The following is a 27,589-nucleotide window of genomic DNA, read 5'->3' as shown; positions in this document are numbered from 1 at the left end:
GTTGTGAAGCTTTAAATAGTGTAATACCTGCCAAGCATGCTGAGCATCTCCTGTGAACTTAATATTGTAAGGTACAAAGGCAATAACACAACCCCGAACGGAGGAAGTTCTTAGAACACAATGTGAAATAGCTAACATAATTAGGAGTATTGTTAAAAGCACATATGGAGGCATGATTAATTTTGGGACAAAAAGTATCATGGAAACATGATTTTCTGTTTGTGCAAATTTACTCAGCTGACCACATTTTTATGGGTTTTTATTTTGCTTCTCCTCTTACCCTCTAATCTAATGAAAAAGAGTGAAAATCATTTGCCTTTTCCTCACTTGAGAACAGGTAAGGAAGTTCTGCCTTAATAAAAAGGTCGGATGTTTTGTATTGCTTCATCATTCTGGATGCTTATATTTTCTCATGTCCATTCTAGAAAGCTCATAGGTACAAACACTTTGAGCATGACAATCTCAGGACACAGAAGAAGGTCTTATACTAATATTATTGAAGGACAATTAAATTAAAATACTATACCACTCATCCTTCTGACATCTGTCGTTCAGAAGGACTTTTCCTATTTTGCATATCTACAGATTGTATAGCCATTATTACTATATAGTATTAAAATGTGTTCATGACTTTATAAACATCCTTGTATACATGAGTATACAATCCCAATACTCCCAATCTTGCCACCCTACCAGTCTCCAGAGACCACTAACCTGTCTGTATGGCATGGGTATGCTTCCTCAGAATCCAACCCTAGGTAGAAACAAGCCATTATCACCTCTCTTAAGGTTTCATCCAGTGGAGCAGTTCAGGAGTACAGCTAGGGGACTTGCCCAGGGAGGTGGACTTACCCATCCACCAGAGTCCCTAAGAACTGCCATTTGGCTGGGTTTGTCCACCTGCCTGACTTCTCGCTCTGCTCCATTCATCCCTCTGCTTCATTTCTGTCTCTACTTTTGGATTACAGCCAGAGTCAGTGTATATTTTTAAACAACCTAATCTTTGGGTCTCCTCTCTCCCTCCCTCCCTTCGTCCCTCCCTTCGTCCCTCCCTCCCTCCCTCCCTCCCTCCCTCCCTCCCTCCCTCCCTGTCCCTCTCCCTCTCCCTCTCTCTCTCTCTCTCTCTCTCTCTCTCTCTCTCTCTCTCTCTCTCTCTCTCTCTCTCTCTCTCTCTCTCCATCAATGAGACCAAGTCATCCAAGAGAGAGTTTCTCTGATCTCATCTGGACTCCACCAGAATGCCCAAGATTTCTGCTAATACTTTTTCTTATCCTTTAGTTCTTCAATCCATAGAGACATAAACCTGTTCTTGTATACCCAGACAGCATCAATTCCACATAAACAAAGAAATCCCACATTATTCTATCATGACAGACTTATTCACACACTATATATTAAATTCTTCATTCCTTCGGCTTTCTGAATGATATACCACAAAAATGCCCTGTTCACAGTAAGTGGAAAGTTGAGTCATTTGCACATTTGGACTGCTCATGTGAATGCTGCTATGACCAGTCATGCAATTTTTTGTGCAGAAATATGATTTCCTTCTTCTTGGGCCTTGAAGTAAGATTATTATAACATATCATGACTGTACCTTTTGGTAAACTTCAAACCTGGATTTCCAAAGATATTTTACAATCTTAACAGCAAAAACCAAAATTTCCAATTTTCTATGCCCTTAAAACATTCCCATTCCTGAACCCTGATTCATTTTATTTTAATTGTTATGTGGGTAGAAAGCATTATCTCATTCTATCTATCTATCTATCTATCTATCTATCTATCTATCTATCTATGTATCTATCTATTTTTCTTTCTTCTTTCTTTCTATCTATTTATCTATCTAAGTTGTTATCTAGCTTCTTTAATAGTGAAGGGTTATTACATCTATCCTAAATTTCCAATCAGCAGTGTGTCTCACTTCCTGCTGTAACCTTCCCTCTAAGCATCTTATTAGCTGAGTACCAAATAGTCTTCTTAAGTTGTATGTTTTAATTTATATTAAAAAAATTTACTCTAGGTACATTTTTCATTTCTTTTTGTGGCTTATTGGCTGTTTAAGAGGATACTCAATTGTGTATTTGTGTACTTCTCAAATTTTCTTAAGATATATGTATTAGTTACTTTACACTTGCTCTGACAGCACATCATGACCAAAGCAATGTATATTTAAAAAAAATATTCAATTGGGGTTAGAGTTTTAGAGGGTTAGAGTCCATAATAGCAGAGCCATGCCATGGGGACAGGAACAGAACTGAAGAGATCAAATCTTGGTACATAAGCAGAGGGCAGAGAGAAAAGCACACTGGGAATGGAATCAGTCTTTTGAAATCTCAAAACCTGGCCCCAATGACACACCTCCTCAAACAAGGCCACACCTAATCCTTCCCACATAGTTCTACCAAGTAGGAGACAAACATTCAAATATATGAGTTTATCAGGAAAATTCTCATTTAAACCACCATAATATGGATATGCATAGAAAGTATAGTTCAAGAGTTTTCAATCATTAGGTTACCTCCAAAGAACAGTCTTCCTTAGGGGATGCTCTGTGTGCATTTTGCTGTGGCTAAAAAGAATATTCTGTAAACACCTATCTATTTATACTGTGACTTATATTGCCTTGTTTTTGAGAATTTACTGTATACACTGAAACAAGATACTGAAGTCCTCAACTGTTTCATAAAATTGTTTACTTTTCTTTTTGAGTTTATAAGTTTTGTTTCATTATTTTGGGGCTCTGTTATTTTATGTATATATAACATGTATAGTATATAAATATGTTCTTGATTGAACCTTTTCTAATTTTTGTTATTTTTTAGAATAGAATAAACTGATGGTCTTCTTTATAGTGTTATCTTTTATCTTCATTCATCCCCTCCCCTGTTGTCCTACCCCATGTCTCACCTCCTCCACTTAGTCCTTCCTCTTCTCCACTTAGTCCCCTTTGTTAGTACATGTAGTTCATTACCTCCAGTCCTAAATCCCTTAAGAACACTTTCTCCTCCCTTATGAGCTCCCACCTAACCTCATGACTTGCAGACACACACACACACACACACACACACACACACACACACCTAGGCTCCACATTTAAGAGAAAGCATAGCACGGTTTGGTTTTCTTTTGGTGTGATTATTTCCATCACATAAATCTCCTGTTAATGACACTTAATTTTTCTTTACAGCTAAATAAAATTCCATTTTGTGTTTGCACCACATGTTTTTTATCCATCCCTCTGCTGGTGAATATTGAGCTGATCTCATCTCCTGATTATTATGAATAGTGCCTCAAAAAGCAGACATGCAAGTATCTCTTTGGTATGTTGACTTAGACTCCTTTGGGTATATACCCAAAAGTGCTATAATGGACTCATAAATGATTGATTTTATTATAAAGTGTTTCTCTTTGACTGTAGTTGCAATGTTTTCATAAGATGATTTTTTTTTGTATAGTATTAGTTTACTCACTTCAGTTCTTTTCTTCCAATATCTTGGGGCAGCGATCCAACTTATTTCTGTCTTTGAATCTAGTCTTTTATGCACAGCATATACCTTGATTGTGAATTTGTCATCTGTCCTACTATCTTTCCATTTTGATTGAAATATTGAATCATTTACATATAATGTAATTATTAAGTAGATAGTATTTATGACTGTGGGATCTGGAGAGATGGCCCAGCTTTTAAGAACATTTCTGCTCTTCCAAAGGTCCTGAATTTAATTCCAAGCAAGCACATGATAACTCACAACCATTTGGAATGAGATTTGGTGCCCTCTTGAAGAAGAGACCTGGTCAGTCATCCTCATCAGCTTATATCATTAAATCCAATAAGGACAAGTTCAACAGAACTGCCATATATGGGCTGCCCATGCATGTTTCAGCATTGCCAGGGAATAAACTTCAAATTTCAATTTCATTCATGGCAATTATTTTACTATTTGTTTTCATTTGCCTTGTGTATTTTATTACTTTTAATTCTCCATTATTGTCTTCTCTGCTGAATAAATATGTAGTGTTACATTTTAATTTCCTTCTGTGTATGTATTTTAAAATCTAGTTCTTAATTGTTACTATAAGGGCTGCAATTCATGTCTCAACCTTAATAAATACATATTAATATTAACTTAGAAACAATATTATATAAATATTTCTGCCTAAGAAAGTCTCTTCTTGTTTCTTTCCTTGTGCAATTGTCATACAGAATCCATCATTTATACCCCAAGAGTCTTATATTGTAGCATTAAAAACAAAACATATCTATACTTTCATCCATATATATATGAATATACCTCCACAACTAAAATCACTAGGGGTATTCTATTTTCTTGTAAGTTTTAATGGTCGAACTATAATGAGTATAGATGAATTTCTGCTTCCTGTTTTAGATTCAGCTTCTTGAACATTTAAATTAAAGTAGTTTAAAATCAAACTTTGAAAAATTTAGTCATTACAGCTTCATATAATCCTTCTCTTTCTTTCCTTTGCACTCTTCTTTACTGGATGATTCATGTGTATATACTGGTACAGCCACTGCTGGCCCACCCTTCTCCAAGGCTATGTTTATTTTCCTTAATTATTTGTCTCTCTTTTACTCAGATGTATAATCACAATTAACCTGTCTTTAAGTTTCCTGATTCTCTTTCTGCCAACTGAAATAGTCTGTTGATCAACCTCAAAACCTTTTTCTTTCATTCATTGTGTTTTTCTAAACTTCGGGATTTTTATTTTGGATATTTTTAAGAATTTACATATTTTTACAGATATTCTGTATTCATTGAGGGGTTGTTTTATGATTCCGTTTAATTTCTTAAACATGATTTCCTAAGTATATAAACAGTTATGTCAATTTCTTTAATTTTCTAAGTCCAACATCTATGTTTTTCAAGGATAGAACCTACAGATTATTTTTCCTTTGGTGCATGAGCCATTATTTCCAGTTTACTCTTATGCTTTATATTATGGCTTAAATCTACATAGCTTAAATATTTCTTTAAAATATGCCATTACTACCAATCTGAATTCCTGTTACAAGTTATTTTGGGTACCACTTTTGAAGACTTCTGTTCTTTATGATATATATCACCACTGAAGTCAATGCTCAGTTAGCTGAGTGGTCAGCTTATGATTGGAAACAGTTTTCCTTAAATTATCACAGCTAATTTTCATTTTAGGGGAGAGAGAACATATTTTATTTTCACTATTTTGCCTGTTTCCATATCTGCTTCAACCATCTATTTTGCGTGTAGCCTGAACTTGAGGCTCGTCTGGGACTTCTGCTAAGTATGTATATGGCTCTACTCAAGTCTATGACCTTGTAGATCCTTGAGAACAGGAGATTTTTTAAGACCCTTGAAAGCATCCAATTTTCCTAAACTTTCTTCGCAGCTTATGATCCGCCTTTTGTGTGCGTCCACAGTAACTTTACCCCAGTGACTACTGTGATAAGGAACTGCTGATAATTGTTTTCAACAAACACCATGGGCTTTTGCCGGTGAGCAAACCTTGACTTGGATCAATTGCAGACAGGCCCTGTGAATAAGGCTTTTGTGTAGAATTTCCAGAAAGTCGTATAACGAGGCTATTCTGAGGATGTCTCTTTTGGGAAAGCACCAATACTATGCTGCACTCTCCCGTGGCTGTTCGCTTGTACATCATCACTGTTGATACGACCAACAGGCTGCTGATTTCAGGTTATTCCAGACCTGGGGAGGGGGTGCGGCTGCGGGACTTGTTACCATCTTAAAACTTGCTCTTCTTACTCAGATTCAGCTGTCTTTTTCTCTTGAGCACATACTTTTAGGTTGGCTGCAAGCTTTCATGCATTGTTCTGGGTTTTGAAAAACGATGATTTTTTTAATGGTCTTTCCCAGGATCTGCATAGCTTTTTATGAAGGAATAAGCTCTACCATTCAGGAAATACTCCCTAATGGTTTGTGCAGCATTAATTTTAACATTGAAGTTCAAGTGTTTTCACTTTATTATTATGCGTTTGCATGTGCATATGTGTAGATGCACATGCCATGGCATGTATATTGAGTCCAGAGAACAGCTAGTTTGTAGTTCTCTCCTTCCACCTTTACTTATCTGTAGGGATTGAATTCATATCATCAGGCTTGTGCAGCAAGGTCACTTACATGATATGCTACCTCAGTGGCCAGAGATGCTCAGATATGCACAGAGTCCTCAGTGGCCAGAGATGCTCAGGGATGCACTAAATGTGCTCACACTTTAGCTTGTGCTGTCCCTAATGCAGTCACATGGCTGTGCCAAAGCACTATACAAGTTCTGCCTTACTTTTGATGTCTCAAGAAGTTCTGGCTCTCCTCAAGTAATTTTGAGGCACAAGACCTCTTTAAGATGCATTCACTAGCATGCAACAAGAAACATTTCTTTCCAGGTCACTGTGATTCGACCCAAATGGTCTTTTTCCTCTTAAGGTTTACAGCTCAGGAAGAGTTGCATCAATGTGATTCACTTTGTGTTTATCCAAACTTGTCTTGTACACTGAGGCCTCTTTATCCCCCATTTTAACCTGAGATTTCAAAACAAAGAAGAAAACAATTAAAAGAATTAAAACAAGAGAAACAAAATTCATCTTCCTTGAGATAAACTCAGGACTATTTCTCTGATGCTTATACTTTTGATTAGAGGTTTAAGAGTATATTTGAGAGGAAAAAGGCATGTTCAAATGTCCAAAGTATTGCTGGCTGTCCACACCAAGAAGATGTATACATTGGACAAGCTTCATCCAATTTCTGTGTCTACTTAAATTAAAAGGATATGTTACACTATGGTCAAATTGATTTGATCTGCTTATGCTGGAAAAAGACTTCTGTCCAGGCAGGTAGCAGGATGACCTGACTGTGTGTCATCTCTCCTGAGATGGTGGCTTCTGTGACCATTTCTGTCTGTAGCAAAATTGTTATGGTTATTGAAGGGATAATGAAAACACCTGCTAGTGAGTATCTCACCAGGCCTATAAGAACACTTCTTGTTCCATAGGAGTATAGAGCCCTTGTTGTAGTTTGAATCTCCCATGTCCCTCAAATACTTGTGACTTGAAGACTTTGTCCCCAGCTTGTGGCATTGCTGGAGGTGATGGAATCTTTGGTGTTTGCTAATCACGTGGTAACTACATCATTCCATGGTTCCATCGCAGGGTAGAGATGTGACAATAGGAAGCCTATGAGTGTTTTCTTAGCTTTCAGCTTCAAAAGCTTTGAGGAAACAGGCGTAACTAGGTATAGGCCACCAAGTAGTAGCTTAGGAAAAAAGGAGCTAGATCCACCCTATCCTGAAATGATCTGCCTTCTGGGGACTGAGTTGAGGATATGGTGGAAGCATATTTGATAAATACCAATTTAAGCAGAGCCACATGCTCGGTTCCCCGGTCACACCCTGGGTCCCCAAGATCTGTGTCACATGAAAATATAGGAGATCATTTTCTTTTCATTCTGTAGGGCTGCCAAAAGGAAGACAAAGTCACCAGATAGAAATGCCTATCTGTTGGAAAGCGAGGAGTAAGTTGCATTTTGGGAATTTCCCATGTCTGGGGAGTATTGCAATGCTGCCCTATCAGAGCCACCACTGGAGTAAAGAGGCTGTGGACAGAAGGCCAAAGGTGCTGTGGCTGTAGCCTGTGTGGAGTGACCACCAACGCCAGATGAGGACAGGATGCCCCAGTGCTGGAAACCAGGCATGCATTTGATGCAAACCCTGTAGCCCTAAACTCCTCTCAGCACAATCAACCACAGCACTGGTTATGTCTGCTGGATCTCAGAAGCAGCTGTGGGTTACCGGGGGTAGCTCTCATAGCACGGAGTATCGCCTGTGCCATCAGGACAAATAAAACCTCAGAATAATAAGTGTATATATATATAATGTATATATATATATATGTATATATATTTCAAGACCATCATTGTGAAATAAATACGTACCATGATAGTTTACAAAGTAAAAGAACCCATTGTGATTCTGCACACACTGTGTATTAATCGTTCTTCTACCCTCACTGCCGCCCAGGTACCTTCCCATTCCCAGGCAACTCCTCTTCTACTTAGGGTCAACTTGGCCTTCAGTTTCACTATGTGAGAAAGGGAATGTAACAATTACCTAACTTTAGAAAAACATGATGCCCTCTAGTCCCATCAATTTGCTGCCAATGGCAGGATTTTATCTTGTTATGGTTGAATAATGAAAATATATAGTATAACTTTTTGCATTTATCTGTTGACAAGCACCTAGTGTGTTTTTATATCTCAGCAATTGTTAGTAGTTTTTCTATAGACACAGGGCTATGCAGGGTTCTTTTTTGCAAGCTAACTTCATTTCTTTTGGATTATAACCCATGGGTGGGATAGCTGGATCATATGGCACTTCTATTTTGAGGCAGCTTCATAATTTTTCCATAATGGTTGTCCTAATTTACATTTCTACTTATAGTGCACAAACATTCCTTTTCCTCCAGATTTGGATTTTTAATTTTTTGGGTTTTCCTTTTACGGCATCTGTTAATTTTATAACACACACACACATATGTATATATGCATATATTCTTTATATATCCTGAATATTAATCCTTTGTTGGATAAGGAGCTGGCTCATATTTTCTCCCATTCTGTAAATTGTTTATTCCTTTGTTATTTTTAGTTTCAGTTGGTTGTAGCAGCATTTGTCGAGTCTTGGTTTTGTTTCCTAAGTGTTTCGATTCCTATCCCGGAAATCATTGTATCAATTATCTTGGAGGACTTACTCCTAGAATAAGGCTTTTGACCCATTTGAGCTCATTTTTGTACATAATGAGAAATAGCCAATAAGTTTCAATATTCTGCATGTGGATATCTAGTTTCTGAATGTTTATTGAACAGGCTGTCTTTTCTGAAGTGTGTTTTGGTTACTTTATTAAGAACCCCTTAGCTATAGGCATGTGGGTGTTCTAGTTTCCTTTCTGCTGTTGTCAAAAACACTGTGATCAAAAACCCAAAACCCTTCAGAGAAGAGAGGGCTACAATCTATTCCACTGACTATTCCCACTTTGCAGCACATGGCTTCAGGAGGTCAGATCGGGAAGTCAAAGCAGGAACGATGGAGCAATGCTTCTTGTTGGCTTGCTCTCTGACTCTCACTCACGGGCTACAGGTTAGCTAGCGTCCTTACATATCTCAGAACCTATCAAAAGGCCAAGGCAGTCAATGAAAGCAAAACATAGAAAGAAGACTCTCCTATACCATGAGATTAAAAACCAAGAGAGGTAAAGGTGAACGCTGAATAGACACCAAAATGATTCAAGTGTTGCAATTAAAGCTTAAGGACTTTTTTAAAAATAAGTCTAAGGAATATATTTTTAAAGCATATTAGTAGATGGCTCTCTAAAATAGTAGAGTATAAATTCTGCCAGTTAGGCATTGTGATAACAAAAAGAACTAAATAAGCAATTCGCTCTGCAGTGGACACAGCAGCTGAAAAGTAACTACCCAGATGAGGTAAGACATGGAGCTGCAAAAATATGTAAAACGTCCCTGAGAGAAGTGATAGAAAACATTCAACATGTGTCAAAACTATGGGGAAAATCAAGTAACAGAAGGGAATAAAATATTATTCAAGTGTACCACAAATTTACAGAAACGTATACCAAGCACAACATAGTGAAACTCTTTATAGTAAAGAAAGAAGGAGCAGGAGAGATGACTCAGAGTTTAGAGCACAGGCTACTCTTCCAGAGGTCCTGAGTTCAATTCCCAGCATCCACATGGTGGTTCATAACCATCTAGAATGAGATCTGCTGCCCTCTTCTGGCACACAGGTATACACACAGGCAGAACACTACAAATAAAGAAATCTTAGAAAGAGAGAAAGGAAGAAAATGGGGGCGTATTTAAGAGACAGAAAGAGGCGGACATTGTGGTCTATATACAATTACCATCAAAGGAGCAGTAAGCAGATTTACATCTGTTTTCTGAAGAGACAGATAAAATCAGAGCTGTGGAATGCAGTCTGCAGGTGCTGAGAGGAGATAGGAAAGCCCTTTTCCAAGTCTACTGCATCAGTCAGGGTTCTCAAGATCGGTTCTAAGATTTCCAAAGAAATAGGCTCCAATGCCAGTGAAGAAATAAACGTCCTAGTGAGAATGACAGCCAGCAGGCAAAGAGCAAACATTTCCTTCTTCCACATCCTTCATACAGGCTGTTGCCACCAGAAAGGGTGGCTCAGATTTGGGGTGAATCTTCCCACCTCAACAGATTGGGATTAAAAGTGGATCTTCCTACTTCAAATGTTTTAATCAAGAAAAAATTCCTCCCAGGTGTGCCCAGCTGCCTGGGTTTTAGTTAATTCTAGAAGTAGTCAAGTTGACCACCAAAAATAGCCATGTTTTTAGGTAATCAGAAACTGGAAGAAACCATTAGCCATTGAGCTATAACAAAGGGATTGCTAATGGTGACAGGTACCAGGAAGATGGTCTTGGGGAAATGTGTGCAGACCTCAGAAAGAGGGATGTGACACAAAGTAGTGGAGCATGGGTGTTGCGGGAGCTCCTGCTGCTCCTTCAGCCAATAGTCGCTGAGATACCAGCCCATTGGGGCGTGGTCTCTCTTTTTACAAATGCAGCTACTTCCCTCCACTTGGGCTCTGGCTTCCGGCTCTGCTTCCAGCGACTAGGCTCCCTTCCTGATTGCGCAGAGGGCTGTTGGCTGGGACCATGATCTGTAAGTTTTTCCCCTTTAAATAAATAACCATTCTATTAATCATAATTCCAAACTGGTGTGGGATTGTTTGTGACTTATGCCTTCACATGGGTAAGCATATCATACTAAACAAATAGCCTTTTGATATACTCCTGAGGTGTTTAGAGTGTAGACAGAATTAAAAGCTATAACACCATGTATTTTAGGAGAAGAATACAATTAAGTTAATTCTTATATTGTGAAGCAATGGAAATGACAGCTTTTCTTTCTTGCTTGTTGTTGTTGTTTTCTTTTTCTTTCATTTCAGAAAGACTCAAGGCTAACATGGATTCTTCCCACGTCAGTCTTCCAAGCACTAAGATTATGGATATGTGCTATTATTTCTGACTAAAAATATTAATTTCTATAAATAGTTTTCAAGCATTCATATTGTAATATTTAGACTAAACTCTAGAAATAATAATAAAGGTGGGCTGGTGGGTGTGTAAGAGCACATGCTGTTCTTGGAGTGGTACTAAGCTCAACTCCCATCCTTACATTTTAGGTGGCTCACAAGAGATTGCTATTCCCAGTCCTGGTCTTCACAGGCACCCCACACAAAGCTCTTTCTCTCTCTCTTGCCTGTGTGCACAAATGAAACATACTATGCTAATATACACAGAAAAATTTAAAATTTAAAAATCATAATAACAGGGTGTTTAAATTAGAATGTAATAGGAAAATGGCTTAAATATTAAAATATTTCCCAGATTGTTAGCAAAAAAATTGAGAAATATCTAATTAAGATAAAATATGCATCACCTTTGATCCGGCTAATTTACCTTCACTAGAAATGTATACAACTGCAAAACTGTGCACAGAAGAATTAGTCTTAATAATAAACAATAATTTAGAAATGAAATTGTTTAAATGTTCCTCAATTAATATTGACATAAACAAATATGAACAAATATCAGACATATTCAACCAGTAAACAAATTTACCATCATTATATCATAAAACAATTTTTACCACAGAACACTTAACATGACTCTTAACACAGTAGTTCCTAGACAGGTGGTGATTCACACGGAGGAAGGCTATGGGAACATGGGTCAGGGAAGTTACCCGTGTGTTGATCTGTGAGGTGGTCTCATGGTTGTCTCTCTTAGTCAAAAGATTTTCCATTGTACACTTAAAATTTACATCTTTTTCCCTAGATTTAATCCAAGGATAGTACTTCAAAAGAACATTCATTAAGTATTAATGAATTAAAATTAAAGAACTTTTATTAAGAATTGGGCAAGATTTTGTGGATAAAATATAGGACTCATTCCTCAAGTAACTTAATTGAAATATAGGAAGATTCAACATATAAAAACTTAAAATAAAGAACAGATGCAGTAAATTTGTGTGAAGTAGTAAATTATGTAAAATGGGCTATAATGATGTAACTTTATGAAAATAAAATAATGAACAGCAAAGAAATGGGAGACTTTGGGGAATTGGTGGGACTCATATGAAGAATGTCCCTGGACATCAGTCTTAAATTTAACCTTAACTGATATCTGGTCACAGGACTCCCGTGGGTGAAATTACTTTATCTAATTGTCTTAAGGGAAGTTCCTGGATGGCTTCATGTGAATTTCTTCTCAGTATACATGGTTGAGCTGGTAGATTCAGGTACTCAAAACAGACCCCCAATATATGCTGAATGGCATGAGTCTTGACTGAGAAATGACCCTTGACATCCTAGTCACTGTAACATAGTGTGCCTTGGGTACCACAAAATGATGCACTTACTTCATTTTCAGGCAGGAAGGACTGGAAAGCCTCACGTACAAAGGGCCCATTAGAGCAGATTTGAAGGCTTATTGTGTCTACTTCTTTGTTTTCCAACTGCAATGGCTGAAGGAGTTAATCTCTCCTAACCCTTTGCACACCAGATGGTCCTGCACCTTCCAAGGCCTCCTCTTCTTTAAAAGCACAGTAGCTGTTCAGTTCCTCTCAGGTGCGGATTCATTAGCTCTTCACTGGCTCCCCTTGTTTGCTGACTACTTGTGGAAAAAGCCATTTACCCTGGTGAATGTCAAGGTTAGTGCAAGCTGTCCTTGTCATCCGTCTCTCTGGCAGAAGGTCAGGGCTAAGCTTTCCTCAAATGGGCAGCGTCAAACAAAGCAGAGCTGGACTTAACTCACCAGAAGGAAGAAGGCAGGCCTGGGCAAGAGTTGATAAACATTCCTGTGGGCTGTGAGCACGGATTAACTCCTTCCTTACCACTCTGAGAAAGTGCATGCTCTGAATGATGCTTTGTGATGCCTGGACTTACCGGGATAAGAAACATGTATTAAAGCAGTGAGCTACATCAGTACCTATGCCTGTTGCTACATTAGCATCTTTTTGCATGGTTCTCTTCTGTTATCTTAGCTGTTTAAACAGGTATTATATCTTTCTAAGGGTCCAGTTTAGAAACTAACTCCTTTACCTTAGCACTATCTCAGTCTATACTTACCCTCACTTTAAACTTGCAGAGAAGTTGTGAACCAGATAAAAAGACGTTCTAGGTTCAGAAGTAGTTATACTTTATTTGTATGAAATAATCAATTTAGCACAATGGCCGTTTGGGCAGCCTCCCCCAGTCCCAGCTTGATCCAGCTACAGTGCTGTCTACACATGGGCAAGCACTAGCCAAACACCAAATGCTTATGGAAATTTCACCTTTGTTTCAAGTTCTACTGTTCCCTACAATAATGAGGGTGGCCCTCCTTGAGACACTTGGGAGAGCAATCATACTTCGTGTCCTATGTGAGACAGGCAAAAGAGATGTCTGTCAAACAAGGTATTTTTCCTTTTGGATTCCTTAGAATGAACAATTGTTTTCAATGTGTCCTTAAAATGTGGGGCACAGAGATATAAAGTACACTTCAGATGAGGTTAAAATGAACTCAATGCGTGTTTATGAATGTATACCTCATATATCTGTATCTGCTACATAACTCGTATTTTCTATCCCAACGTGTCAGTTTCCACATTGAATTATGGAAGCACTGGCTGCTATGCCAAAGACTTCGCAAAAGTCGTAACCAGGCAGCCGACAGATCAGCTTGGTCATGTAGATTCTAATCATATAACTCATAAAGGAGACACATATTTCTAAATTGTTATATTAGTAATAAATTAATTTTATTAGTGTGCAAGTGTGTGCATGCATGTGTGTGCAAGCATGCATGTGTGTGCAGGCATGCATGTGTGTGCATGTGTGCGTGTATATGTGTGCAATGTGTGTGTGTGAGTGTGTGCGTGTGTGTGTGTGTGTGTGTGTGTTGTGAGTTGAGGTGAGCACACACAGCATCATGTGTCAATCAGAGAACACCTTTCCGGAGCCTATTCTATCCTCTCACTGGGGTTGGCAGGCAAGTGCTTTTAGCTGCTGAACCACACCAGCTCCATGTCAAGATTTTAGTTCACTTGTTTACTACCCATGATCCACCTGTTATTTTAACATGTGAAAGCCCATATTATTCTTTGACCAAGTTCCCCAGAGCTCATTGTGATCTATTTCTTTCAATACGCCATTTTCTGTGTTCCCTTTAAGTAGCTACCCTCGGGGTTTTCTGGGAAGTTTTGTTTATTTCATTTGGAGGTATCTTCAGGGCTTGTGATCAAATCACCGAAATGTCACTCCTGATGTAATTTTAGTGATGTAAATCCTTTTCCAGCATAATAAGTCCTGCTTTCTACCCTTGAATTCAAAAATCACAAGAACTATTCCGTGCCGCATGTGTCTGGGATGGCTCCTTAATGGTCCTTGCTGAGGTCCTTCTTAGGCCACCTGCAATCTGTCTCCTGTATATAATTGTGCTTTATTTTCCTGTGGCTCTTCCAAATCTTCTTCTAGAACTAATTCTACAGATTTTTTTTCCTAGTACTTCTAGAATTCCTTCATGATCAGAAATATTCTTCTTTATCTCGTTCTCTTTTCCCTCCCTCTGGCAAGGAGACAAAGGTGTGTATATTTGCACAACAGTTGAGTTCTTGAAAGGAGAAAATTAACCTGGAACAAAACAGAACTGAGAATGATTGTAGTAGTGCCCGCACATCTGAGTATCTAGAAGAACAGAGTTTCACTTATCCAGCTATTTTAATGACATGAGAAACTGCAGATATAAAAATGCAGATATTTTAAATAATGTTGGTACAATATTTTGTTGTAATTATTGTGTTTTATCATTAACTGCTATTGACCTCTTATTTTTTTAATGTATAAATCAAGCTAGTAAATGAATCTGTCTATAGGAAAATGCAAATTATCTATAGAGGTTAGTACAATCCGCTGCTTCTGGCCCCTGTTAGGGCCTTGGTTCATGTCCCTTGTGGATAAATAAGAACAACTAAAGTTTTTTGTATGGCATGTTCTAGAAACAGCCTTTGATATTTTTATGGAAGACAGACTACCTGTCCTATGTAACCAATAAGGAAAGATTTGGTTTGGGCTTTAGATTTCAGTGTAGTTTGCTGGTTTGTTCTGTTTTGAAGTCAGCCCTTGGACCCCAGCCTCTGACAGAAGCGTCATCATTCCACTTCCCGCGGTCTCAGCAGCGGCTCTAGCTAGCACAAGGCATCAGCCTCACTTTCTTAGACATCCCCAAACATCTGAAAATACCAGTCAGCAGCTAGACCTTTCCTCCATGTCCCCTCATCTGTTAGAACACTGCCGTTTCCCAGCTCCTGCTTCTACAACCCCCGGATACTCATGAGACAGCTGGCAGCTCAGAAACAGAAATCTACCCTCAGTCGCTACTCCGCCTCTAAACCCAAACCCCAAACTCCTTTATATCCGTGGACAGACTTTACTTTTCTACTTCTATCCAGATTGAAAATCTCTCAATTTTACTGTGTGCCACAGCTAAAGCTTCCCCTGTTTTTCATGGCTGTTGAACGGATCTAACTACCTTAAGGCTTCCTTTTATGCTTTAACAAATATAAGTGGCATTATCATAAACACAATTCAAGCTCTCACTAAGCTCTTGGGCAGCTGGGCTTTTTCTTAAAGAATCTTCTAGTACTTCTACTCGTTTACCAAGAATGCCCTATGTAGAACCGCACAGAACACAATAAGCCTGTTGTGGATGTCTCTTGGTTTTGATAATCTTGGAAATGCATGCTAAACTCAGCTTGTCCAGGATACATCAAGAAAAAGATCATCCGGGCATTGAGTGCATTGTCTTTAGTAGAGCCTCACTATGGAAGAGCTTCATGGAGGGTGGCAAAAGGGAGGAAGCGCTGAAGTCCTTGGCTGAGTCTCAGGGCTGTTCCTCCCCAGCCCTCCACACTATCCACCTTGCCTTCTGTGCAGGTCAGGAGGGGAGAGGCTAATGCAGACCCTGTACCTGCAAAGAGGAGGAAATCAAAGCTCACCATCCAGAACTTCAGAGCTACTGTCGCAGGAGCTAACTCAAGCTCCCTGGGGTCCAAAACGGGGGGGGGGGGGGGGGGGAGGGCACTCCATGAAGAAAGACAGACACTTGGAACAAAAATCAATACTTTTTCCAAGTAGCCAGAGAATAAGGAAAGTGGCAAATGAAGAGGCGGAGGACGGGTACTGCTATGTTGGTCCCCAGTTCTACAAAAATTACCAGCCTTGCATCTTGCTACTAGGAGATGATATTTCTGAGAGAGTACTATATACTTTTTGATGTCCCAGCCATTCTAAAATACCAAATGCAGCTTAAAGTAGTAACCTGACCACAACTGGATTTCTGCTAGGCTGCTCTATTTCTGTATTATACACCAGTATTGTTTCTTTATTATTACTTTTTCTGTTGGGAATTTCTTAATTTAGCAAAACTGTAGAACTGAACTCTTACTTGAAAAAGACACATCAGGAGCAAACATGTACACCTTGTTACAGCTGTCTGTCGTTGAAATATTACCACCACAAATGTATAAGAAAACAATGCACAAATGAAGCTTGGGTTTGTAGGGTGAGGTGATATGGACGAGAAGCACGGGAGCAGACATCTCATTTTCCCTGTGTTTGCTCACTCTCTTCTCCATTCACCAGAGCCCTGCAAGTGAATCAGTTAAATGCCTTCCTGCCGTAATTCTATGCATTTACGTAACACACACATTTCCATGCATACTTAACATATTATTTACTGTTCCACAAATATAATTTAATAATGTTTCTTTTTTTTTCATTTAACACTTCAGCAGAGTTTCCTAAAGCTTGGAAGTTTCCTTCAGGTCTACGGATTTTGACTTAATAGTTTCCTATGACATAGATGAACTTGGTTCACATAAATATTTGACTGTTAAAATGTTATTATTTAGCATTGTTTTTAATTATACCACAGTGACTATATTCTTACCAGTTTCTTTAACTGCTCTGCTAAGATTTCTCAGGAATAAATGTTGAAAATTAGTATTTCTAGTCAAAATCAATGGGAATTTTGATTTTTATAGTAACAAGCAAACTTGCTTGTCAAAGTCCATGTGTTCACTAGCGGGGTTTAGGGTTCTCATCTTCCTCATCGGGTGTGCTGGTTGCTGTCTCAGCATCAGTCCTTGTCCCTCTTGCTTGACTTGCAAACCATCTCCATCCTTGCATACCCTCTCCATCCTGCTTGGGAATCAAATGAAAATTAGTTGCAGAACTGAGTTCTTACTCAGAAAGTCTCTTCAGAAGGGGCACTGGTAATGAATGCACATAGATGCCCTGTTACAGGTGTTTGTTTTGGATAATACCACCAGAAATGAACAAGCAGGTAATGTACAAATAAAGCCTGGTTTTGTGGGTTGAATTGATATTGATATGGGCTAGAAGCATGGAAGCAGACATCTCACTCTCTGTGCGTAAAATGTTGAAGACACAAACTTGAAAATGATTCCTTTAGTTTTCATAGGTTTTGGAATACATTTATGATGTAGTCTTTCCTTGAAGATTAGAAGATTAATTCATTAACGTTTTAAGAATTCTAAATACTGAGATTTTAAAAGCACACAAAGAGCACAGAACAGTTTCTAGCTGAATGACGGTCAAGGCAAACCTCTCCAGGACCCAATCCACGTTATACATAAGGAGGTCCTCAAGATGGCCGACTTTCATGTCTCCATCTGAAAACTGCTCTCTCTCCTCTACAAGTAAGCTGGAGTTCTCATTCAGACCCCAACTGTTCCTGCCTTTAAAACGTAATGTTAAATCACAGACCACAAATCTTCTTTCCTTTGCTCAACTTTATGTGTGTGAAAGTTTCTTCAGATAGCAATAATACACATTTCAGTTGTATAATGTCCCATTGCACAGATTTACTACTTATTGATTTACATAATCTGACTTTGGCTGCTATGAAGCATACTTCATATTTGGTGGTTTTTGATTTTGTGTGTGTGGTGGGGGGGGGGGGCGGTTGCCTAGATGTCCTAAATAATAAATTCACTTTAGGAAATAATGCCAAAATATAGTATTATTTACAGCACAATATACTAGCAACAGTGTAGACGGTAGTCATCCCTCCCCTATGCACTTTTTTTCTAGTACCGAGTGTTGAACTCAGAACCTCATGCAGGCTAGGGAACTGCTCTGCCTTCTGGCTACATCCCTGGCCCATCATCCCTATTCCCAGCTCTTTCCTGTCAGTCTTTGTTGCTTTAACTAAGCTGAAGACTTCATTCTGCTATCTCACGGCAATTTTAATTTGCATTTTACTCTCAGTGCCCTTCATGTATTCATTAGTCGCTCGGATATCCCATTTCTGAAGAACTCATTCAAGACTAACACCTTGTGGTGCTGGAGTGAGGCAGAAGTCAACAGGCCCCCAGGGTTATATCCAGGTGACAAAGACGTTTGATAACACGATGATTTGTTACTGCTGTTGTCACACACTGGCCTCCATGAATGTGTCTGTTTCTGAAAATGCTTCATCTACTTATGTGTGGTTCAGAACTATGCCCATAGTTATACCATCTTCCATCTGGCCCAGTTATGTTCCATATCATTTAAAAAGTCCTTGCCAATATCCAGTGAGATCATGTATGGAATTTGTTTGGGATAGTGTTGAATGTTAGTTTCATAAAATTTTAAGTGTTTTCTTTCTTGAGTCTTTCAATACATGAACATATTTCCTTCCTTTATTTAAGTTCTATTTTCTCTCAGTAGTTTGGTTTTCAGTGTAGAAAGCATATATATCTTTTATTAAATCTACTCTAAGTAATTTTATTCTGTTGTAACAGTTTATTCTGCTGCATTTCCTTGCCATCTAAACCATGGAGCCAAATTGAAGCCAAATTCAAGGTTTTTAGCCTGTTGTACACAAACTATTGCTGTTGTTTTTTTGTTGTTTTCTTAATGATTTATTTAGGGAGAAAAGTCAACCCCAAATTGATCAGGAACCTTACTGTAAACCTTGAAGTTTTGGTACTATAAAGAAAAAGATAAGAGAAAGATTTCAAGCTTCAGGCATAGTCAAGGATTTCTGGATATAACTCATCATTCCTGGGTTTAAGAAGAAAGTTGAGATATGGAAATGCACCAGGTTCAAAAGTATTTTCATAGTAGAAGAAACAACAGGATGAAGCCAGACTATGTAAATTGGGAGAATATCTTTCTTAGCTATTTATCCGGCAGGGGGATAAATACCAAAACTACATAATGAATTTTAAAAATTTAAACAACAAAAGAACAAATAATCCAGTCAATAAATGGCCAAATGACTAAGAGCTGGTAGTGTTCACCCAGAGATCAAATTGGGGTCCAACGGGCCCCATCCCCTCCCCTAGCGGAGATGGGCTCTACTAATAACATCTCAGGCGCTCCATCCAGCACGGTCTCTGACACACAACAAGCATCTGAATAGAGCAGGAGACCCTCATTCACCTAGTGCTGGTACCCAGAGCTCTCCTATTCAGGTGGAGCGCTCTCCACAGACAAGCCAACCAACAGAACCGTAGAACAGTTCTAAACAAGCACAAGACCCAGATCCCTGCTCTTCAACTCTTGGCACTGCACAGACACCCAGAAGATCGATGGTGCAGAGAGAACTGACCAAAGGATCTGAGACCAAAGCCTCCAAATCCATCATCCCCCTCCCTCCAAGAGCTTGTTCTGCTCCGGAAACCACTTTTGTCTTCTGAAATGGACTTTCGTTTGGATACTCAGTTATCCCTAGAGGACCAGTTGCTGCCTTGGAGCCAGACTGAACTCCCCTCCAAACAAGTGTTTACCAAGGAGGAAGTTTAACAATCCACAGAAACTATAATTGCCAGCCAGAACTCAGACAAGCCCTCAAGAGATCCCGAGACTCTCCAGTCTTCAGGTTCTAAGTGCAATAGACAGAAAGCATACAACAAGGTGCTAGGGAACACCTAAGTTCTTACCATCCTGTAGGACTCCCCTGAGACCTTGACATTATGACAGGGTAAGTGACCTTCTCCTGTAAGTGAGAATGGTAAGGACCTAAAGGAAGGAGGCATTCTTGAGACTGGAAGATTCCTTAAAACTGGAGGAGGAGCATGTGAACAAAGCCAGGGCCATGACAAGGAAAATCGGCATCTTGCTTTGATGGAAAGCTAAGTCTATGTTGGATTCACCCACAGACTGGGAAAATGCTGTGTTCTTCACCTTCTTCTCCAAGAGCACCAAGGAAAGTCCTGCTCTCTGGTTCCTCCCGGGCTACCAACTCTAATACTTGAATATTATTTTGTTTTGTTTTGTGTGTTTCTTTTATATTAATGGTGACGATTTTAAATGATGCTTTAGGAAGTTAAAAATAATAAACAGCCAAATGAATTCAAAATGTGGCAGACAATAAATAGTACAGCAATAATTTTTCCCAACATCTTTAGCTATTAGACATAACTACATACAAATTTCATCTGAACATGTTCAGATCGGCTATCATCAAAACAACACACATTGGTGAAGGAGGGACTAGGGATGAAAGAGTTCTTCTATACTGTTGGTGGGAATGTAAATTGGTTTAGAGTCGATAGAAATCAATATAGAATTTACTCACAGCTCTAAAAGTAGCACTACATAAACCAGGTCTACCGTTCCTAGATATTTTCCTGAAAGAATCTTAGGCAGAGGACAGTTGAGACTCTGCCATGCCACCTGTACTATACTGTAGCATTATTCACAATGGGCAATTTCTGGAGTCAACCTTGGTGCCCATTAGTGGGTAAACGGATAAAGAAATCATGACACACACACATGATGAATTATTCAGTCATGAAGAAGAATGGAGTCACATAGCTTGCAGAAAGAGGATACAGGCGATCATCCAGTTTAGAAAAATAAGCCAGGATCATGGATCTCATGCTATCCCTCCTAAGAGACATGTAAAAATCGTAAAATCAGGAAATCGTAAAGGAACCAGCAAGGAAGGGGTGGGAATCACATGTAATGCTGTGGGTGAATATGGCCACAATACCTTATAAACATGTGTAAAAATGCCAAGATGAAACCCAGTTCCCTAATTCAAAACAGAAATTCTTTTAGATTTTATGATACAACCAAATCTTTGTTAATAGGACTTTTAGTCTTTGCTATTAACAACTCCAACGTGATAGAGGGAAGCATTGGCTGAACACAGCATCCTCAGGTTACCCCAGTGTTAGGTAACACTCAGCATCTCCCATTAAGTCTGATGATGGCTTCAGGTTCGTGTGTGTGTGTGTGTGTGTGTGTGTGTGTGTGTTTATATTTTATTCCTAACCTGTTAAAATGTTTTATTTCTAACTATAAATGATAAGTATTTCCAAAATTTCTTTGTCTGCATTTACTGAAAATTACTTTTTTGTTTTCTTTTCTCTGGTGAGGAGGTGGATTTTGTTCACTTTCAGCGTTAGTAAGTTTTGAGTGATTGGAATGAGACCAAATTTGTCACAAATGTTGCTTTTTTTACTAAGAGTTCTTCTCAGTGTCTTCTTATTTTGTCCAGGTTTGCAAAGTTTACCCAAGTATTTCCTATTTGTGTTTTTCCTGTGAGCTTTGGTATACAGTGTCTCCCACGTTTACTTAGTATTCTATAGGATGTGTAAGACAGTTAACATTTTCTCACAGAGAAGGGGGTAGACCTCTTTAAGAGGCTGACCGGAGTGCCTCTCTTCATAGGAGACTTTTAGCAAGAAAATCCTTTTCGTCTGCCTTTTTTTTACTTTCAATTTTTCTATTCTTAATTCCTTTTAGTGCCGAAATATTTGTTTAAGAATTGTTTCATCCCAAGGTGTAGTTTCAAGTGTCTGGTTTAGTTACTCCGAATGCGACACTGTTGCTTGTAAGACCTTTAGCAGTATTTGTTTTCGTTCTTGGCTTTGGCTGTCTGTTCTCCCTTCTCATCAGTTGTATTGGTGACACTTTGATTGGCTGATTTCGCTGAACATTCCCAGTGAACGTCAAGAGTGGGCTCTGTTGCCAATCGGTTTTCTACTCTTTCATTTGCGCTGTATTTATACTTTTTCTTCCTTCTGAGTTCCTCGGGTTTCCCTTGGTCCTTTTACTCCTGATTTCTTTAGATTGATGCCCACATCATTTTCATCTTTATCTTATATATTCCACTAACTCTGTAATTATCCCTCTGAATGTCTTCAGCTGCAATCTGCATGTCGTGGTATTTTTGCTATCATTCATTTCAAAGAAATTTCTAATTTCCTCTGTAATTTCTTTTTTGACTCAAAAAATCTATTTAGAATATACTTCTTCATTTCCAAACACATGGGAATTTCCTAGTTATCTTTTGTTTTTGTTTTGTAGCTTAATTTGCTCTGTGGCCAGAGAACACACTCAGCATGACTGCAGCCCTTTGAAATGTGTTTAGACTTTCTATATGAATCAGCAGATGATCTATTTTGGTGACTGTTTCATGTGTGCTTCATATAAATTCATACCCTGCAGATGTGGGACACATATTCTAGATCCATCATGTCTTGTTTGTTAATTGTGTTTTCAAACGGTTCATACTCTGCTGTTTCACTCCCTACTTTGTTTTATTAGTTAACGAGGGGAATATGTTAACCTGTACTGTTATGTTTATCGATTTCACCTCAGTTTTGTTAGTTATTTTTGCTGTATATATTTGAAGTTGTTTTTGGATGACCATAGAAAATTAAAATTATGTTCTTCCTGCCCAGTGAATAGAACCATTTGCCACTGGGACGTCTCCTTTTTAATCACTCTAAATGATTTTGTCTGCAAGTTTTTGTGCGATAATAATATAGTAACACAACCTAGCTTGTTTTGGTTTTGTATTTTCTATTCCTTTGCTTTTTATCTTGCCCTCATATTTAAAGTTTCTTTTCACTGGCATTTAGAAGGGCATTATCTTTTAATTTTAGCCTGACAGTTTTGTCTGGGGGCATTTATTATAGATAGCTATACATTAATATGATAACTAATTCAATTTGTCTTTATATTCAAAAATCATCATTTCTTTTCTTTAACATTGCCTCACTTCTTTTTGAATTTTTCCTTATTGTCTGACTTTTTTTTTTTGATCACTGAAGTATTTGTATTTGTTTGTTTGGCTATTTTGTTTCTTCCTTTTATGCCCTTGGCTGTTCCTTTTTATAATTTTACTTTACTACTTCCATTAGATATTAAACTATACATTTTGACTCAAAAACAACCCAGCAAAAGATGCTTCTTTCACCTTTTCCCAGCATTTCAAGGACTAGAAAGCACTTTAAGGCCACTTATCTATCATTCCCACATCTGGCGAGCTTCTGCTGTCTTTTAATTGTGTGAGTCTTGTCTGCTTATGGGTAAAACCCACAAAATATGTTATTCATTTTATTTATTTTTACAGTCAATATTTATTTAGATTCACCCATATGTTTAACTTTCAAAACTCATTTAGCTTCTTTCTGCAAACAATAGGCCATTTCCTTTTTTTTTCTAAAAAAAAAAAAAAAAAAAAAAATACTCTTCAAATGAAGACCTTTACTTTCTCTCCTGAAAATGTTTTCATTTCAGAAGGGCATTTCCACCATGCTAAGCATTGAGCTAACCTTTTCCCCTTCGTCTCTTTGAAAATGACACCTCCATGCTCTGGCACCTCTATAGCTTTGGCAGCCAGTCATGTTGTGGCTCCATTGAAAGTAATTGGTCTTGGTAACTGAAAGGGTACAGTATCTTCTTTGTCCTTGGCCCTGGAGAGTCTCACCATAACAGTTTCTCCTGCTTTCCTTGGGATTCACAGGGATTCATTTGTAATTCACATTTGTCTTTTAGGCCTGTGCCTCCACTTTTCAACTCTGTTGGATGTGAACTGGAAGGCAGACTGTCCCATTTGGCTAGGTTTTTTTTTTTTTTTTTTTTTTTTTGGTATTTCCTTCCATTTGTTCTACTACGCTACACTTAAGACTTTTCTCAGACTTAGCGGCTAACATTCCACTAATTCCAGCTCTTGGATGGTTGAGGGGCTTACCAGTGGCAACTCTGAGAATTCTCCTGTATTTGAGACTACCCAAATCTCCCTTTTGTCTTGAAATAGCCCATGACCTCTGAGAATAATATCAGTGAAAGTAGCATAATAAAGACCCCCATTAAAAAAAAAAAAAACTATCCACAAAAACAAACAAACAAAACCCAGCTAAGTCATGGTAAGAACTCTGACTGTTTTATCTTATTTCCATTGTGGCATTGTTCTTAAAACAAAAGGCTCACTATCAAGGAAGACAAAAAAAAAGTAGCAGGTCCATGGCTAGGGGAAGAAATGGCAGATTTGAGTCCCATGGTCACAGGAGTCCTTGCAGAATGGTCTGGAAGGTCCCTGGGGAACTCCACTCCTATGGCATTTGCTCCCTAGCCTAGGCTCAGAGTACACGCTCTAAATGCAGGCCTTGTTTTGTGGCTGTCGCGAAAGCAGTTGGTAACAACTGTGTAACATGGTGGCTGCCTAGCAGAGGACCAAGGTTGGGCAACGCATTCTTGTGTTCTACCGTCTGCCAGAGAATCCATGGGAACTATGCCTCAGAACCTTCTGGCAGAAAAGCGGTTCTTCCCGTCCAGACATACCTTCAAATTAAATTCCCCCACAAACACTTCTAGTCTTTGCTTCCTTTAGTGACAAAGAGGTTTGTAGGACTGTCCAGAATTCAGGAAGCATTGACTCTTGGGGTCAGGGAGAGAGGTTGTATTATGCTGCACACAAGGGAAGAAGCCACTCAGCAAAGCCTGAAGTAAGAAAAGTGTACCTGCCACATCTTAGATCCTTCCATGTTTAACAAGCTTCCGCACTCTGGAGTTTCTCGAACGGAGGAGGTCTGTTGGTGAGGCTAATGCTGTGGAAGGGTCCAAATAAGATCGCAAAGTGAGGCTGGGTCCGTGGATCTTCAACAGAGCAAATCACAGCAAACACTGCAGTGGATGTGTTTATAAAAGGAATTGGAGGAATGAGAACCAGGAATCACCGGGCCCTGGGGGCATAGGCCTTTAATCCCGGCACTTGGGAGGCCGAGACACCTCACTTTTTCTCCTTTATTTTCCCACATCCTCAAATTCATTTTTCCAAGAATATCTCAAAATTAATTACTATGTAACAAAACTTTTTAAAATTTTTGCAAAAAAATATTCGGATTTTGATGTTTTTCAGAAGCTCTGCACTAGAAAAGTCCTTCATTTTTGGTATCTCAGCAGGCCAAAAGTGAAGACAAACGAGCCGTGTTATCGCTTCTTCTACTCTGAGATAGGGCTTCAGTGTAAGGGAACAAATGTGCTATTAGCTCATCTTCATTTTTGTCTTTCCAGACAGGGTTTCTCTGTAGCCACCCTGGTTGTCCTGAAACTGGCTCTGTAGACCAGGTGGTCTCAAACCCACAGAGAGCATCCTACCTGGTACCACGTGCTGGGATTAAAGATATGTACCACTACCTCCCAGCGTCATTACCTCATCTTAAATACTGTCTTAGATTATTGTTAACCTCTATGAAACATACTCCAAATCCTTATGTAAAATCCTAAAACATGCCAGCTACCACTATTTGGATTTCAACTTCAATTGTTAATTGATTTGTAGTCATAATCACATAAATAAGAGATAGAAAGAGACGTATCTGTTGTGGGTAGTAGGTACAGGGTGGGATATAAAGTCATGTGATTCTAGTTATCGTGGCCCCAATTCACTGTCCTGCTAACTGAAAATGGAGCTGGAGGGCAATCGGTATGCGAATACAGAAGCACCAAGAGGCCAGCAAGGACACACACACCCTGCCTCTCACAGACCTGGGGCAGTTGGAACTCACCTGAAGATAGGTGACCACATGGGCTCTGTCTTCAATCTTAGCCAAGTGGTATTCATTTTAATAACAAGCTAAACTCATTATGTGAATTGTGCAATTCTATTAGGATATTGTTATCCCATGTAAATGCTATTAGTACCACAAATGAACTACTCTATGTGAAACTGCTTAGAAAACTATAAAGCCATTTACAAATGGAAGAAAAATTATAATGCACAAGAGAGATAGCCTTGCACTAACTGGAACCATAAAATGCTAAAACATCCCACGAATGCAGCTACAGTCTGCACTGTGTCTTTTTCTGTGTGTGAAATTGTGAAGGAAAACAAAATGTTTTTTTTTCTTGTCTATGACTAATATTCTTCTACCACTAAAAGTGTAATCTTCTGTTTCTGCTGTGTGTTCTCATCTAACTCGACATATTTTATAGCCCTTCTGTCTCCTTAGAAGTGCCACTTTGTGGAGGGAGGAGGTGGGGGTTTTGGCAAGAAGTTTTAAAAATATCTGTTAATGAATGAATGGACAATTAATTACTTGTTAAATACATTAACACAATTATCTGGGCTAATTTGACTCAGAATTAATTTGGGGGACATAGTGTGCACATCCTTTCTGGTATTTGCAGTGGGCATGGTGTGTAGAATTGCATTTTTATATGAGAAGTCTTCTTCCTGGGCATAGGGAAAGAAAATTCATCCAACTAATCTTACTTTTCAAACCTACATTACTCCAGAAGGCTATCTAACAAGATCATAGCTCCGATATGCTTATGGCACTCTTTTTTTTTCCATTGCCCTGCACCCTGCTCCCACGTGAATGTTGTCTGTGTGTATAGTTGGAAGGACAATACACTACACACCAGTGAACAACAACAGCAAAAGCAATCAGCCTATCACTGACTAGTTCACAATAGAGATTATTGCCATGCTTCATTGACTCTCAAAATATACTTTTATTTTTTAATTAATTACTTTGGCTTATTTACTGATACTCATTTTATACCTAACTCCTGTTTCTTCCTACTAGGTATAAGCCTACCAGAGTAACTGTTCTCTTGATATAAAAGCTGGATCTCCATTTTAATTCATAGGAGAGCACTGGTGTAAACTGTCTTTTCAGGGTTTTTCCCCCAGGCTCTACCTACAGATGTTTTGAATATGTATCCATCTTCTCTCGTGATAAATAGCCAGCTTTTTCTCATTAAGAATTCACAGTTGTGGATAAGAATAACATTTTTCTAGACTTTTTTTCTCATACTTAGGTCTTTATGATGGCGTTGCTGTGAACAAAATGGCTGACTTTTATACCCAAAGGGATGAGATATAGGCTATCCTTTACCTGGTACACAACTGTGCTCTTTCAAAGACTGAAGCTCTCTCTTAGAATATTTAATCAGACATATAGGCGAAAAGTAAAAGCACCAGGGCATTTTCTCTACCCAACAACGCATAGTTCTTCAGCTTGGACTTGGGAACACTGACAGGGCATTCCCTTGTGCCCTTCTTCATACACTTCAACCTAGGTGATTTATTGACATTGTGCCGCAGCTCATTTCTTTTGCATTGTTTCTTTATTCTTCCAATTTCCAGTATCGACACAGCTATGGAGAATTCCATATGGCCACCCTTGGTCTCAGATGGGTTACATTCTCAAAAATCTTTCTCTCCGTCCTTCCTCTGGAT

At 38.7% G+C, this 27,589-nt stretch overlaps 1 pseudogene; it reads left to right on the top strand.

Annotated features, from left to right (window-relative positions):
• The first annotated feature begins 19,453 nt into the window (after positions 1-19,453).
• Positions 19,454-20,241, top strand: LOC119805947 (annotated as a pseudogene).
• Positions 20,242-27,589: the final 7,348 nt, after the last annotated feature.

Source organism: Arvicola amphibius, chromosome 1, assembly GCF_903992535.2.
Source record: "Arvicola amphibius chromosome 1, mArvAmp1.2, whole genome shotgun sequence".
In the NCBI taxonomy this organism is placed as follows: domain Eukaryota; kingdom Metazoa; phylum Chordata; class Mammalia; order Rodentia; family Cricetidae; genus Arvicola; species Arvicola amphibius.
The sequence above is the reverse complement of the archived record's forward strand: the minus strand, read 5'-3'. Positions and strand labels throughout refer to the sequence as shown.